The 16,772-nt window shown below is 37.9% G+C and overlaps 1 long non-coding RNA gene across 1 annotated transcript; it reads right to left on the reverse strand.

The window, feature by feature from the left end:
- Positions 1-2,849: 2,849 nt before the first annotated feature.
- LOC122335274 lies at positions 2,850-3,622 on the reverse strand. Its single transcript, XR_006248943.1, has 2 exons — positions 3,391-3,622; positions 2,850-3,169 (listed from the first exon to the last, which is right to left on the reverse strand). It is a non-coding gene; the product is annotated as an uncharacterized LOC122335274 (long non-coding RNA).
- Between the last annotated feature and the right edge of the window lie 13,150 nt (positions 3,623-16,772).

Below are 16,772 nucleotides of genomic sequence, written 5' to 3' on the forward strand. Positions count from 1 at the left end.
ATAAAACACAACTACAATATTTACACTGCCTATTTCTCTCAAATATTGTTCAAAAATCCTGGTGAGCACAATAAAACTGTGAGCTACAATAAAACGCCACTCTAAAATGTGCAGCTTTACTGTATTAGTAAAACCAGTCAGCATCTCCTTCACATAGATCAGGTTGTATATTGTGGTCTGTGAAATGTCGGTCCGCTCGTCTTCAACGGTTGTGGGAAGTTGCTGGATATTGGCAGGAACTGCATCCCAAACATGCTCCAGTGTGCTGGCCGTGCGAGAACTGGGAGGTTTTCAGCTTCTGGGAACTGTGTACAGATCCTCGCAAGAGCTGTGCATGATCAAGCGACATGAGGTGATGGTCGCAGACGAACGGGCTTCGGGATCTCAAGTTGGATTCAAAATGGCATCATTAAGATGCACCCGTGTTCTCTGTCCATGACACATGCTTGCCCATACCATTACCCCACCACCGGGGGCCACTCGAGCCACAATCAGCAAACCACTCACCCACACGAAACCATACACGCCGTCTGCCATCAGCCCTGCACAGTGAAAACCAGAATTCATCACCTCTCCAAAGTGCCAGACTCCATCGAACGCGAGAATTTGCCCACTTAAGTCGCTTGCGGCAACGAATTGCATGAGGACGACAAGCATGCGGATGATTTGTGACAGATTGTGCAGAAATTCTTTGCTTATGCAAACCGATTGTTGCAGCATCTGTCTGGGTGGATGGTCTCAGGCGACCTCGGGGGTGAAGATGTCGGATGTGGTCTGGTGTGGTCACACGTGGTCTGCGTTCGTGAGGCCGGGTGGATGCACTGCTAAACTCTCTGAAATGCCTTTGGAGACGTTTCAATTCACGGGCGACCGCTCTGGTGGACATTCCTGCTGTCGGCATGCCAAGTGCACGCTCCCGCAAAACCTGTGCACATTTTAGAGTGGCCTTTTATTACGGCACACCTGTCTAATCAGCATCCTGATATGAGGTGCACGGATTATCCCGGCGAAGGAGAAGTGCTCACTAACACAGATTTAGACAGATTTGTGAACAAACTCACACATATGCACGCTTTTAAATTTTGAACAATTAAAAAAATGTTCATAGAATATATGCGTGAATCTATAATGGTCAAAGTCAATATTTTTTCTGCTTTTTTCCCCCTCAATTGTTATATTGCTTATTATTTTCATTTTTTATGACTTACAAGATTTTACAGTATTATATTGCATCACAATATATTAATTTATTTAAAAAATTAGCTTAAAACCATGATTTCTTCTTTCTCTGAATTAGTGTGTTTTGTCCATCATGTAAATCAAAATATCAATCAAACTATTTTATAATACCTTTCTTTTAGTAGCATTTTATTCATAAAAGCCTAAACAGTTACTTAATTCCACAACATGAAATTATTTTAAATATTTTTTTTTTATAAGAAAAATGTTTGTCCATAAATGTTGCATTACCATATCGCATTTTGCCTTCAAAAGTGGAAAAAACCCCAAAAAACCTATCAATTCTGTTAAACTACTGTCAGCATTGGTGCTCTACCTTGGTAAGAGATTTTAACGCTAACAGACTTTGGACATCAAACGTACCTGCAATTATAGAATAACCCATACTATTTAAATGTATATACATCAAGCACGTGTTATTTTTTCTTTAAACATATATCTGTTCTAGATTCAATGCAAACACTATGTTTTTTGCAACAATTGTCATGCCAATAAAGCATTTCATTACTAAAGTCAGCGCAGACAAGAAGTTTCTTTTCTCTGCATGTCGTGTTTCTGCATTTGTGTGGTTTAGAGCGTGTGAGAAGAGGGAACATGAAGTAATTGCATTCATTACCTCGGCCGTTGTGCTTGCAGGTACTAAGTCTGTTGCAGGCTACGTTTGAAAATAATTTAGTGAAGTTTAACACAGACGACGCACACACAGTCCAGCCTGAAGTCATGCTAGCTAGGCCACAATTACTTTCTTTCTGTGATATCAGATGTGGAATCAGCAACGTTGTTATAATAAAAAACCTTATTTCCATCTTAGTCTATCTTTATCATGACATACAGTTACTCATAACCTCCTCCACACGCAGAGATGGCAAAACTCGCGGTTAAAAATACTGCGGTAAAAGTAGAAATCGAAGTACTGACTACACTTTTTTTTACTCAACTTAAAATGAAGAAGTATTGGGCTCTGACGTGTTCTTAATACTGTAGCTGTTGTAAATGTAATGGATTTAATGGGCATAATAGGAATTGCATTGGTTGTAATGGAAAGTATAACGGTGTGTAATGGATTCTATTGGTGGAGCATTAAATCCTGTTGGAGAAATGCCCAAAACGCACCACAAAAATGAATTTGTGTTTACAAATAAAACGGACCGGCACAAATCCTGAACAGGTCTTCCCTTTCCGATCCTCTCCATTCTTGAGTCTCTTGTATCGATTAATCCGATAGAAACCTTTTGGCGGAGATGCGGAGATGCGGAGCTGAATCGCGTTTCCAGGCAATATTTTGCTAGATTTGTTATCCAATGGCGATCCACCAAAACGAAAGTAACGAGCCTGGTTTGAAAACGTAACAAGTAGAAAGTACAGATATCTGTGTAAAAGTAAAAAGTAGTTCGAAAAACAAATCGTGAAGTAAAAATCGACTTGAGTACAGTAAAAATGTAATTTATGAAAATGCATATACATAGCGCGCTAATAATAAACGGACTTTGGTGTACCGTACGCACATTTAAGAGCTCGGGTATCTGTGCTTCGTTACTTCCCATCTCTTCCCACACGACGCATACTTACTTTTTATTATAAACAACTACCAGCAAAGACAACAAAAGTGCTTTCTGTTTTAAATCTTTATACGAAGACCTCCCGGTCACACATAGCTTATATGGTTTCAAGAGCATACAGACAATCTTTCGAAACAGTAGTCAGGCTACAGTATGCAAGACAGAGGCTGGCGTTCAGATGAGCCGAAAGAGTTTGAGGACCACGGTGGAGGTGATGGTGTAGATCAGAAGTCCAGGGAGCCCCACGATCTCCGCTGGTGAAAGAGATGCCGCGGTGGAATTGGCCCCGTCGGTAAGACCATAGTTTGCGATCATTGCAGACACTAGCAGTAGAAGTATTTGAGTCTCGTAAGCCATGTTCAGGTCTTTCACTGTTTAAATCGGAAAAATAAAGAAATTTTATCTTTTTAAATGTTTTCAAAATCACATTCCGCGCCCCGTCCTGCTCCTGGAGACGCGCCGTCCTGCAAAGTTCGGCTCCAACTCTCATCAAGCACAAAGGACCTGTGTTTGGCTGAACTTCACGAGGCCGCGTTCTCAAATACAGAGCTGTGAAACAGCCGTCGTTGGAAAACAAGCAAAAGATATTTACCGTTCGCGATGGATGTTTGCTCTCCGTGTCCGACAGACCTTCAGGTGGAGGTTAGAGCGAATGCCAGAGACGAGCCAGGGCTTTTATTTGAACATCATGCTTTGAGCGACACCCTCACAGCGGTGATATTACGTCAAGATTAAAGTGAATGCGTTATGTTTTGTCAGTTTCCTTCCCTTATCGGAGGTGGTTCCCTTACGCACATAAACAATTGTGAGCTAAAAAGTTGCAATTGCATTAAAAATATATATATGTATATGTATATATATATATTCAGTGGCGGAAACATAGTTATGTGACTTTGAATAGATGTAAAGTTTGGCATCAGAAGAGGTTTTGTCATTGATTGGTTAGTCAGGAGCTGATTGTTGATCTGGATGATCTCATTAAAGGTCAACACACAGAGACACGCTGTTCTTTGGATGTTAATTCATTCTGTTCAGATAAAAAGTGATTTTCAAAAAAAAGTCTGATGCTAAAACTTTTTTGCTTTTCTTGCTCCTTTCTTCTCTTTTACATTCATTTTAACAAAAGACACCTACATATATATATATATATATATATATATATATATATATATATATATATATATATATATATATATATATATATATATATATTAATATTAAAATTATATAATATTTAGAACAAGAATCAATTGATGGCACTATATTAAGGATTACAGCTCCCAAATACTGAGTAACTCTATTTTTAACTCTTCATTCTTTGTGCATATCCTTGAAAAACCAAAATCTTTCAAAATATAAATGTAGTATGATCACATAGAGTTTCTCTGTTGTTAATAAGTGCAGGTCAGAAGAAGTATTTCGTTTCATTTTACTGACGTTTTGTCAAAAAAAGGAGAAGAATATTGTTCCTATTATTGCAATGCTTTTAGTCCTGGTCTGTAATACTGAACTAGAAATTTTAATCATAATAAAAGAAATGAATGACACGGTTTCATTCTCCATTTTATTATCTCATGTAAAGTCACGTCCGCTAAATTGTGTTTTTACTTCCGTCTGTTATAATTTACCTGTAAACTGCTGAGAAAACATTTACTGACTCTGCTGCCAGCTGTTTAGTTTTTCCTCTTTGGTTTTTCTTGTAAGCTTCAAAGTGACCAGACAGCTTATCTCGGGTATTGAGATGTCCATATCTCGGGATCGAACCATATGTGTGACGTGAAATTGTTTCGATAGAGGGAAGCAAGATGTTTCGAGTTTCGACATTATTTGCTCTTCGGCTGTTTATCTTTCAAAGGAAAAAGTATTGGTTATACGCAAAATAAACCACGTGGGTTTACTTCAAGATCTGTGGGATCATAGGGAAATCAAAGCATATGTTTGTTAAAAACCAAGATCTAAAAAGGTATTAAAAGATATTTAAGACTCCTTAAGTTATAGCCATGCAACTATTAAATATAAATATATGTAGAAGTAGTCAGTGTGTGCGTGCATACATATATATATATATATATATATATATATATATATATACATTTTTTTTTTTTTTTTTTTTTTTTAGTGACGTATGACCCATCCATTAACAATGTGTTTTTGTTTATTAGAAATAATTTTATAGAAATGCACGCAAATGTTGAGAGGACAATGCTAGTGTAATATTTCGTCATAAAAAAAATCCCCAGGTCCAGGATCAAGTTTGGTGACCCCTGCTCTGTGAGGAAGTATGAAAAGCACGCCTCACATCAACCAATAGAATTCACAACATTAACAACAATGCACTTTTGTTAAAAATATGGCTATATATTTAATACAAATGCATGCAAATGGATCGAGAGGACACGCTTGTGCACTTTATGTCATGAGAAGTAATCAGGCCCGGGGCAACACCTCATTCACACACACACACACACACAGACACACACACACACACACACAGACACACACACACACAGACACACAGACACACAGACACACACACACACACACACACACACACACAGACACACACACACACACACACACACACACACACACACACACACACACACACACACACACACACACACACACACACACACAGACACACACACACACAGACACACACACAGACACACACACAGACACACACACACACACACACACACACACACACACACACACACACACACACACACACACACACAGACACACACAGACACACACACACACACACACACACACACACACACACACACACACACACACACACACAGACACACAGACACACACACACACACACACACACACACACACACACACACACAGACACACACACACACACAGACACACACACACACAGACACACACACACACAGACACACACAGACACACACACACACAGACACACACAGACACACACAGACACACACACACAGACACACACACACACAGACACACACACACACAGACACACACACACAGACACACACACAGACACACACACACACACAGACACACACACACACACACACACACACACACACACACACCAAAAACAGATCTCTTAGAAGGCTGAATAGTATTAAAATTGTGGTTTCACCAATTTAAACAGTTATATATATTGTACTAAATTTGCATTTGCAAATGATACTTAAGTGATAAGGATGTTATTTTATTATAGTGGCCGAGTTTACAGTTTTTCTCCAATCATCCTTGAAACAGTAAGTGTGTTTCTCAAAACAATTCGTACAAATAGCAAAACACAAGGCTTTTTTGCTCTTTTGCTTAAAATCCATAGTTCATCTGTCAAAAATAATGATCTGTGTCAATAAACATATTTAGTTCATGAGGAAAATTTTATATAGAACAGTTACATGAAACATTAAATAATCAGTGCATGGATGTAACAAAGCTGGAGTGTAAAATGATTTTTAATTATTAAATGATTAACTTTAGGCATGAATAACAAAAATCTACAAACCTTTTACAAACATTTCTACAAACATTTTCTTTTTTTTTATTATGAAATCTCTTCTGCTCACTAAAGGTTGAATTTGTTTGTTCATAAATACAGTAAAAAAATCACTTTGTACAAAATGCTGAATTTTGTAATTATATTAATTACAATTCAAAATAAATGTAAGTGTCATTTAGTCAAAACCTTACTTCACTTTCCGTCATTTTAACACAAGATTTATATTTTCTTAATGAAGGTCACATTAGATTGAATTTAATTTTTGTATTATTTTATTTTAATTATTTTAATTAAATATTTTAATATGCTTTTATTTGTATATTTTACTTTTAATACCTATAAAGTTGTATTTATTTTGAGTTTTTGTCATTATAATTTTTTGGTTCATTTTTATTTCAGAAAAGCAAGCTAAATTAATTAATAAAAAATGTGTAGTAACGGATTTGTTTGGTTTTATTTGTAGTTTTGGTTAATTGTAATAAAATATCCCAAAAGTAGCTGTTTGCGTCAGAGAGAAACTTCAGAGGATGAGCAGGACAAAGAAAGGACTGGAATAGGTAGACACTGCGTGAGACTGCCATGTTGGATGTAAATCAGTACGTGAGTGTGTGTTTGGTACCTTACTGTGGGCGTCCTGTAACGTCGACTGTCACCAGCACCTCTGACAAACACGATCCACACGTCCAGCCGCCGTCACACGCCCATCACAGCAGTTTCCTGAACAACAACGGCACAGACATCTGAAGGGCGCCACCTTGAGCCGCAGCTAAGCAATAACACAGCTCAAGTCTCCATTCATTAAAAGAATGCTGAAAAAAAGGCAATATAAAAATAAATTTTGCACTCTAAAAAACAATCGTTGTCTCAACTTAAAATAACGAGTTACCCTGCAATAACGAGTTAATTTCAAGTTGAAACAACTATTGCTTTTTTTCCAGTGTAGATAAAGACATTAAAACTGAAGCTAAACAATAAATTAAACATATTATGCTATTTTTCTGTACTGCTTTGCTTGCTTAGTTAAAAATAAAAACTAAACCAGTAAAATGACAAAAAAAATATAAAATTGCTAAAGCTAAAATGAGTAAGCTATATTATTACCACATAAAAAACTAACATAAATAATAAAAGTACATACAATTAGTCAAACTTGTTTATCTTTACTAAAATGAAACTGAAAATAGAATAAAATGTTACGTTAAATTTTTGTGCTACTTAGTAACTAATTCTGTTACATCTGTAACCTTTCTACTGCTTTAACAGTTAGAACTTTAAATAGAATTACATTTTTACATTTAAGCATTACTTGCTTTTTTATTCATAATGACTAATTAAAGTTTTTCTATTCCAAAAATACATGTTATATTATTTTAGATGTTTATATTTATTTATTTATAAAACGGTTAGTTCCATTCCTTGATTCTGATTGGTCAGCAGCTGTGCTTTATCAAAGTCAAGTCACTTTTCCCCATTCAAAACTATACGAGCGACACGTCTTGGGTATCCTATGCACAGTTGTTGTCAGATTTCATTGAGATTTCAAATGAAATTTAATTGTAAGCTTAGGGAAATGGATTGGGAGAATTGAATGTTTCCCAATATAAAAAGATAGGAGCTGCACTTGGATGCACGAGAGATTAAAAGATTGCCGCCGAGTGACATGACTTATGCTGAATGACATCAATACAATCCAAACTGATGAAGAAGAATTAACAGAGCAGCCATCAAGTGTTAGACAGCGTTCTAGGTTATTATGGGGGGTTTTTAGGTCTGATAATTAGCACCATTTTTTCAGCATTTAGCATTAAGAAGTTACTCATCATTACATTTTTTTATATCGACTATGCATTCAGTTAGTTTCTTAATTTGCCGTGTATCACCGGGCCTCAAAGAAACATAGAGCTGAGTATCATCAGCAAAGCAGGAAATATCATTACTTTGCTGAAGAATTTCAACACTATTAACATCAATTTCATGTGACAGTATGATTTCGACAATAAGTAGGTCCCGAGACGTGTTGTCTAAACCCAACCGAGTTCAAAATATCTAAGAATGCTGATCCTAATGCATCGCCTACAATTAAGACTTTATCTGCAGCCAGTAATAAGCCAGTTAGAAAATCAGCAAATTCTTTAATAAAATCTATGTGGTGCCCTGGTGGCCTGTACACAACATGTACAGTCAGTACAAACATGACAGGGGATTTATCACTAGCATGTGTTTCTCTAGCTAAAGTTATATGCAACATCATAACTTCAAACGAGTTATACTTAAAGCCTGCCCTCTGAGAAGTACTGAGAATATTGCTATAAATTGTAGCAACACCTCCCCCTTTACCTTTTAGACATGGCTCATTTTTATAGTAGTAATCGTGGGGGTAGACTCATTTAAAGTAATTATTCTGTCAAACAGGTGTTGCAAGCTGTCCTGTGATACTAATTTTACAACATCCTGTTGTCATCAGCCTCTTTGAGGAAATTCAGCTTCTCGTGATTCAATGTTCTGATCTGATTTACTTTGATCCCCTATACCTGGAGTCTAGCTGCTGTATTTTGGACCAGCTTGCAGTTTGTTTATCTTTGTTGAGATGGAAAAATGCAGTTTTACAAAAGCTAGAAACTTTGTTTTAAAAGAAAGGGTTGTTATGAAATAGCAAACCTAGGTTCCTAACTTATGAAGAACTGACAAAGTAGTCATCACATGTTAGGCAGTGTTCTAGTTTATTACATGTGGTTCAAGGTTCAAGAATTAACGCTTCTATTTTTTCTCAGAATTTAGCTGTTAGGAATTACTTGTCATCCAGTTTTTATATCGACTATGCCTTCTATGTCTCCTGATAATATCTACCCTAGTACTGAGCTTTGAGGTACTCCATACTGCACTTGTATGATACCTTTTCTTTCATTGCCACAAATTTATGGTGGTCAGGTAAGCATGATGTAACCCATACTAAGGCACTTCCACTAATGCCAACAAAGTTTTGTAGTCTATTCAAAAGAATGTTGCAGACAACAGCGCTAATATCCAGTGGCACTAATAAAGAGATAGAACCATGATCAGATGATAGAAGCAGGTCATTTGTCACTCTAATGAGAGCAGTCTCAGGACTATGAACTGGTAATGCTGACTGGAAATCCTCACAGATACCATTTTTCTCAAAGAAGGAATATAATTGTGAGGATCTGATGCAGTACTGTTGCTGACGGCTGAATGGTTACAGTTGTATCTCTGAAAGTATTGATTTTGGAATTAAATTAGTACAAGTCTTTCCTGTTGTGCTCTTGGGTGATTTTCATGAAATGCTAATAATTGAAAATGTAAAACTAAATTATTGTAACATTACAACAAAATGTCAAAATTATTGTAGATTTTAGCTGAATAACAAACAAAGAGAGATATCAGCAAGAGAGTTTGATAAATACTGTGGTGGTAATTGTGTAGATGAGAATCCCAGGAAGCCCCATGATCTCTGCTGGTGAAAGAGATGCCTCAGAATTGGTTGTGCTGTTAGTTGTGTTGGTTGAGTTGCTGGTTGTGTCACTGGATTTGACGCTAGTTGGGCTGCTGGCTGTGCTGGTGGTCGAGCTGCTGGTTGTGCTGTTGGTCGAGGCTGCTGGCTGTGCTGGTGGTCGAGCTGCTGGTTGTGCTGTTGGTTTTGTCACCAGCTGTGCTGGCGGTCGAGCTGCTGGTTGTGCTGGTGGTCGAGCTGATGGCTGTGCTGGTGGTCGAGCTGCTGGCTGTGCTGGTGGTTTTGTCACTGGCTGTGCTGGTGGTCGAGCTGCTGGTTGTGCTGGTGGTTGTGTCACCGGCTGTGCTGGTGGTTTTGTCACTGGCTGTGCTGGTGGTCGAGCTACTGGTTGTGCTAGTGGTTTTGTCACCAGCTGTGCTGGTGGTCGAGCTGCTCGTTGTGCTGGTGGTCGAGCTGCTGGCTGTGCTGGTAGTCGAGCTGCTGGCTGTGCTGGTGGTTTTGTCACCAGCTGTGCTGGTGGTCGAGCTGCTGGTTGTGCTGGTGGTTTTGTCACTGGCTGTGCTGGTGGTTGTGTCACCGGCTGTGCTGGTGGTCAAGCTTTTGGCTGTGCTGGTGGTTGAGCTGCTGACTGTGCTGGTGGTTTTGTCACCGGCTGTGCTGGTGGTCAGGCTGCTGGCTGTGCTGGTGGGCGAGCTGCTGGTTGTGCTGGTGGTTTTGTCACCAGCTGTGCTGGTGGGCGAGCTGCTGGTTGTGTTGGTGGTTTTGTCACTAGCTGTGCTGGGGGTCGGGCTGCTCGCTGTGCTGGTGGTTGTGTCACCGGCTGTGCTGGTGGTCAAGCTTTTGGCTGTGCTGGTGGTTTTGTCACCTGCTGTGCTGGTGGACGAGCTGCTGGCTGTGCTGGTGGTTGTGTCACTGGCTGTGCTGGTGGGCGAGCTGCTGGCTGTGCTGGTGGACGAGCTGCTGGCTGTGCTGGTGGTTGTGTCACTGGCTGTGCTGGTGGTCAGGCTGCTGGCTGTGCTGGTGGACGAGCTGCTGGCTGTGCTGGTAGTTGTGTCACTGGCTGTGCTGGTGGTCAGGCTGCTGGCTGTGCTGGTGGACGAGCTGCTGGCTGTGCTGGTAGTTGTGTCACTGGCTGTGCTGGTGGTCAGGCTGCTGGCTGTGCTGGTGGTTGTGTCACTGCTGCCATAGTTTGTGACCATTACAGCCACTAGCAGTAGTAGTATTTCAGTTTTAGAAGTCATATTCAAGTCTTTCACTGTATAAATGGGAAAAATAACAGTTAAATTACAATATCAAGGCTTTTTAAAATGTTTTTAAACTCACATTCTATATATAGAATGCATAATTAATAGGCATGATATTCTACATCAGTCTTAATAACTACTATTAATTTCATATTTAATCATTATAAGTGATATACAGTTGTCCATGAAGTCTGAAAGTGAAAACTTCCTTATATTCATGTGCGCATAATCATTAGGCATGTTTTCTTTTATAGATAAAATAAGCCAAAAAACCTTTCATCTAAAAAAAACAAAACAAGAGTTTTAACTCAGAGAATTATCATGTCTCCTGATAATATCTCCAAAGGGTAACATGTAAAGCATGAAAAGTAATGACCCTAGTACTGAGCTTGAGGTACTCCATACTGCACTTGTATGATACCATTTCTTTCGTTGCCACAATTTTATGGCTGTCAGATAAGTATGACTTAACCTATACTAAGGCACTTTCACTAATGCCAACAAAGTTTTCTAGTCTATTCAAAAGAATGTTGGGGTCAACAGCGCTAATATCCAGTGGCACTAATAAAGAGATAGATGAGAGCAGTCTCAGGACTATGAACTGGTAATGCTGACTGGAAATCCTCACAGATACCATTTTTCTCAAAGAAAGAATATAATTGTGAGGATCTGATGCAGTACTGTTGCTGACGGCTGCATGGTCGATTTTCATAGTGAAAATCAAAAACTATTAAATGGCCATGAAAAGGATGTAAAACTAATGCAATATTAAAACTGCAAATGTAAGGCATGACTTTTGGACAGTAAAATCCTCACTGGGTCAGCACAGTCAGAAAAAAACAAGTGGAGAAGAATAGTCACAATTTAACTGCAAAATTATTAAGAATTACGTTGAAGAATTAAGTGTAAAACCAACAGGAGTCATTTACTCTCCAGTGACATAATTTTCTCAGTTGCAACCTTCTCTTGAGTCCCCAGAGGTGCAATGTGTCAGCTTCTCTAAAATAATTAGATGCATTCTTCAACAAGTGGTTCAAGAGAATGTGGTGCTGCTCCTTTAAGAGTCACTCACATATTATTGGTCTATAAAGCCTATGAAAAATCTTAATGGATTTCACAGCACTTTAGAATAGTATTTTTTGGGTGATGGTCATTTTTTACCCAAGCAAAGCCTCGAGGAACCTGACATACTGCACTTCTGGAGACTACAGACTAAAGGATACAGATCTGGAAAAGGGTGGCGATGGAGACCAACTGGTTCCTGATGTTTTCTCACCTAATTCTTTACCTTAAATTCTTCATTCTTTTTAAGTTAATATGTGTCTTTTCTTTTCCATCTCATTTTTTTCTGACTCTGCTGACCCAATTAGCATTTTGCTGCATTTTGCATCCTTCTCATGGGTGTTTATTAATGAAACTTTTAGTCTGATTTCAATCTCTCTTTTTTTTTCTTGGTTTATTTTATCTGTAAAAGAAATTCGGTAACCTGGAGATTTTGACTTTCAGCCTTCACCAACAATTATACGCCACTTATAAATAATTAAATACAAAGATCATGGTAGTTATTAAGACGTATGTGGTTTGGGATTGGAAAAATGTTCTTGGTAAAAAGAATTAAGGAATAGCAAGGTTATTGGTGTGACCTCCTTGGGTTCATGTACCAGGAGGTCAAGTGCGTCAAGAAGGTGTGTCTCCAGGGGGGCAATGATAAAATGGTGCACATCTAGAAGCACATGTAGGTTAAAAGTTTGTGGAAAGTCTTCATTGACAAACAAAAATCCAACCCTGAAGATGCAACTGGTATGCACATTGTTAACATTGTCATCTGTGTTGATTTCAAATATCAACTTAAATTGTGGATTTTGCTTGATGACAGTGTTGATTGGTGCTATTTTTTAAAGGTTACCAACCTTCTGCTATTAACTTCAACTACTGTGCTGCTTCTGCTATATATCAACTTGCCTAATAATTATGCACACACTGTATTAGTATTTTAAGACACATCCCAATATTACTACGTAGGAAACATAACACACACACATACATGTATAAATAAATTAATATTTACCGTTTGCGAAGCCTGTTCATTCGCTGTCTGTTGATTGTCTAGAAAGATGTCCAAGTGAATACCAGAGAAGAGCTTTGGCTTTTATTTGAATAGTTTGCATTGAATTAATTATTAAGCTACACCCTCACAAGAGGCGGAGATGTGATATCAATGCAGAATGAAAAGAATGCATTTATTATTATTTCCCAGGTGTAATTAAAGCGCTCTTTTCTAATTCTGTTAATATACTAAATATAATAAAAATGCTAAGATAAACTTAAGATTATCTGAGTGCGCTAAACTGTGCTTGAGACACCATGAATATGAAAACGGAAGTGTACTTCTTTTTTCATCTATGTTGGCTCTTCCCCTTAAAGGATAGCCAAAAATGAAACTTCTGTCATCATTTACTAAACCCCGATGTCATTTCAAACCTATATGACTTTTTCCCCCTTCTGCAGAATAACAAATATACTGTATATATATTTCCAAGACCCTGAAGTGATCTTACTGAGGTTTATCCCTGAGCAGGTGTGAAGATGGTTCGGTTCTGTCATTATTAGGTATTAGGCATCCAAAGCGAAAGCGCGCTAAAAGGAGGAACGTTTGCATACTGGGTGAATGACTGTGACTTTTTTGAAGGCCGACATTCATTGTCATGCTCTTTGCTTGTCTAATAATTCTGTTAATACAGTAACTGTAGGCTCAGGTTTTAATTCTCCCTGATATGATTACTTGTATATGTCTGCTAAAGACACTTAATTGAAGAGGTTAAAATAAACGCTTGAAGTAAGGAACTACTTACAACAATGTTTTTTTTTTAGCCAGCCTGTGCTTTCATGAATACATGTGAGCACAAAGTAGCTCAGGTATATTTGTAGCAGTACCTACAATATAACATAAATATAAGATCATATTCCTTTAAGATACTATCCTACTTAACTTTTTGATTTGTAATATACATTGATTAGTAACATGTATTTGTCACATATATATGGTTTCCTCCAATCGTTCTTTTAACTGCCGAATATTGTTCCATCCAAACAAACCATACATTAATGGAAAGCTGATTTATTCAGATGATGCATAGATTTATGGTCCAAGGTCACAGTCTGCATATAGTCTGGTCTTTTTCTGTTGAGGACAGCAGACCTACCTGCTTTTCTGTTTTAACATATATTCTTTGTCCTGCACGTTGCTGTGGTGGAGAGAGCGCTCCCTTTATCATTTTTTAAAGCCATCGCTAATTTGAGGAAGTGACACAACGTTGCTTTATAATCAGTGTAATCATGTATCATCTCCGTCTGTTTCACCTGAACGGAGCGCTTTTGTGAGCTGGGCTAAATTTCATCAGCAGGTTCTTCTTGACTAGAGGTTATGTAACACCCACAATGTTTCTCAGCGTAAAGCCTTTTTTATGAAACAGTTCAGGTAGAATGATTAGCTCTGCATGGTTTAACGGGAATATAACAGGAGGTCATTTATGGATTATGAGCAGTCATGTCTGTTCGTTATTTCCCCAAACCCTTTAAAGAACATACTGAAGCGCTTCCTTGTAAAATGTCCTTTAAATTTTAGAAGACTGACAAATAACCTGATCTGACCTTGTTAGGATTAGTGTTAGGAATTAGTATTTTTTTTTAAGTGTAACAAGCAAGCATATTCATAAATATATCCATACGGATGTTGACAGTTCTTCTCGTTCTTCTCTTCTCGTTTCGTGGGATTGAGAAACGCTGATGAATTTATTTTTGCAATATATGCTTGTGGAATGGTTACAGATTTATGAAAAATCGTGTTCATTGCCACTGGTTTTCCTCTGTATGCATTTATAATGTTATCTTTGCCCCTTTTATATTTATGTATTTATTACACATTTGTTGCGCGCGTAATTTCGACGTCTTTTTCTTCCTGCAGAGGGTTCTAGTCATCTATTCAGCTCGTTTTTTTTGATGCGTAGTTGAAAACGAAAACAATGTGCTTTTGTTTAGGATGCCGTTTATACAAATATACGCAAATACATTAAGAGGAAATTTCGCACGTAAAAAAGAAACAGACAGTGTGTACTTATGCACTAAAGCACGAAGAGCGTGCCTGTGCAGACGAGCTGGTGAACTACATCTGATCCTGAGTCCAGTCCTAGTTAGTTTGTACAGAAGAAAAAGACCTTCTCTGACTGCTTCCTCTATCAGTATCCTAAGGTGGTATCTCATTTTGTCAGAGCCTTTCAGACCAATATTTGCACATATACGAATCCTGTTCCTGATATTGAAAGCTTTCTGTGACACCGATTTGACTATTGAGGAAGTTTAAATAGCTCTTTCTTCTAGGCATGCGATTGGTTGTCTGTTGAGATCTATAGCCATTTTTGGGAATTAAACACCCATTGTTTGTATGTCCAAAGAACGTACAATTTTAGCAGCTCTGTTTTTTTTATTAACAAGCAAGCAAATATTTCAAAGAGATTTCGGTTTGACTTTATTTTGACGGTCCCTTGATCACGTCACAATCAAGTAACATTGCTGCTACATATCTCCTGACTCTCATTAGAGACTGGTAGGGTTTGGATTAGAATAAGTTGAAGTGTTCTTGAGAAGTTACCTCTAGTCAGCAGAATGTCTGTTGGGAGGCAAAATAGATAATAACCAGACGGTCTACTTATACTCTGATGAAAGCTCATTGACATGTAGCTGCAAAGTGAATTATTGTCCACTGAATGTTCAAGGGACCATCAAAATAAAGTGTTAACGAGATGAAATGTGGTGTAAAACAGGGTTATTCAATTTCAACCTTTTGCATTTTTTTAGTTACTCAAGCAAGGGATAATCCACTTCACATTGGGCGCATTTAAAATCCTTTAATGCATAGCTAGCTGTTGATTATCTTACTTACATAACCCATGCTTTCTGAGTAGGGAATGAGACGCTGCGTAGCTGACACACTGGGAAACAGCCCTGGTGTGGCAATTTTATTTATTTTTTTAATTTAGGATGAAGTGATGTCGAAAAAGATGAGTGTTCAGTTGTTTGAAGACTGAAAGGGATCCAGCATTCTGGAAAGGGGTGGAAAGATCAGTGCACCAGCTAGGAAAGGTGAACGAGAACGTTCTAGAGCGGTGGTCTTCAAACCCTGGGTCGCCACAGTGATTTGAGGAAACCGGATTGGACTGGATAAAATATGGTATGTCAAAATAAAAGTGCAAAGCACCCTCACCACGAATATATAAAGTATCTCACGTAATCGTTTTTTTAAAATTGCTACACAATGAAAAATTATTAAAGAAATGTACTGAAAAATAAATAAAAAAGGGGCAAGTGAATAAAGATACAGTACATACAGTTCATTATGTACATAAAGAAATAGTCTATATTTTGTGTTGCCTTTGGAGACACTCCCACCTAAACGATTTAAATACCCAAATTTTTTTAATTTATCCTGCCCAAAAAGACCATAAACATTGGCGATAGCATCTGAAGTAAAAATTAATTTATATACACATAACATCAAAAAGCGGTAGGTTTGCCTGTGACTCAATGGGGCTCACTGCCGGTCTATATATATATATATATATATATATATATATATATATATATATATATATATATAGTTGTTGTTTTTAACAACAGAAGCTAATCAACTTTAAATAAAAACACTGTGCTCATCAAAGTCACTTTCTAGTCCGCCACCCAATCACAGCGGAGGA

The sequence above is a fragment of the Puntigrus tetrazona genome, unplaced genomic scaffold, assembly GCF_018831695.1.
Source record: "Puntigrus tetrazona isolate hp1 unplaced genomic scaffold, ASM1883169v1 S000000746, whole genome shotgun sequence".
Lineage (NCBI taxonomy): Eukaryota > Metazoa > Chordata > Actinopteri > Cypriniformes > Cyprinidae > Puntigrus > Puntigrus tetrazona.